This window comes from Corvus brachyrhynchos, unplaced genomic scaffold (assembly GCF_000691975.1).
Source record: "Corvus brachyrhynchos isolate BGI_N302 unplaced genomic scaffold, ASM69197v1 scaffold116, whole genome shotgun sequence".
Lineage (NCBI taxonomy): Eukaryota > Metazoa > Chordata > Aves > Passeriformes > Corvidae > Corvus > Corvus brachyrhynchos.
Genome location: NW_008240221.1, coordinates 14573024 through 14573423, shown reverse-complemented (window position 1 = coordinate 14573423; position 400 = coordinate 14573024). Strand labels below are relative to the sequence as shown.

Sequence of the window (400 nt, the reverse complement as noted above, 5' to 3'; positions counted from 1 at the left end):
CCCCCCACCTTCCGCTGCTCCGTCCTGCCCTCGCACTGGCGCTGCAACAAGACCCTCCCGGTGGCGTTCAAGGTGAGACACCCCCCTCCCGCAGCCGCCCCGGCCCGGGGGGCTCCCCCCGCGCCCCCTGCGCTTCTTCCCGCAGGGGCTTCTGTGCCTCCCCCCGGCCCACAGTGTCTCCGGTGTTCCCCGTCATGCAGGAGCTTCTTCCCCGGCCCGGAGGGATTTCTCAGTGTGTGTCCCGCAGTTCCACCCCCCCCAGTCCCGTCCTTCAGTGCCTTCTGTGCCCCCCGGCCCGCAGGGAGTTTTGTGTCCTCCCCCGGGCCGTAGGGATTTCTGTGCCCTCCCGCCTGCCCTCCTGCAGCATCTCAGTGCCCCACCGGCCCGCCGGGGCCTCCTG

At 71.8% G+C, this 400-nt stretch overlaps 1 protein-coding gene across 1 annotated transcript in view; it reads left to right on the top strand.

Moving 5' to 3' along the window:
* The first annotated feature begins 7 nt into the window (after window positions 1–7).
* RUNX2 (runt related transcription factor 2) overlaps window positions 8–400 on the top strand; it is a 93357-nt gene continuing 92964 nt past the window's right edge. Inside the window, exon 1 of the mRNA XM_008641900.2 lies at window positions 8–72. The gene's annotated coding sequence lies outside the window, so the exon portion shown is untranslated. The remainder of the gene's footprint in view (window positions 73–400) is intronic.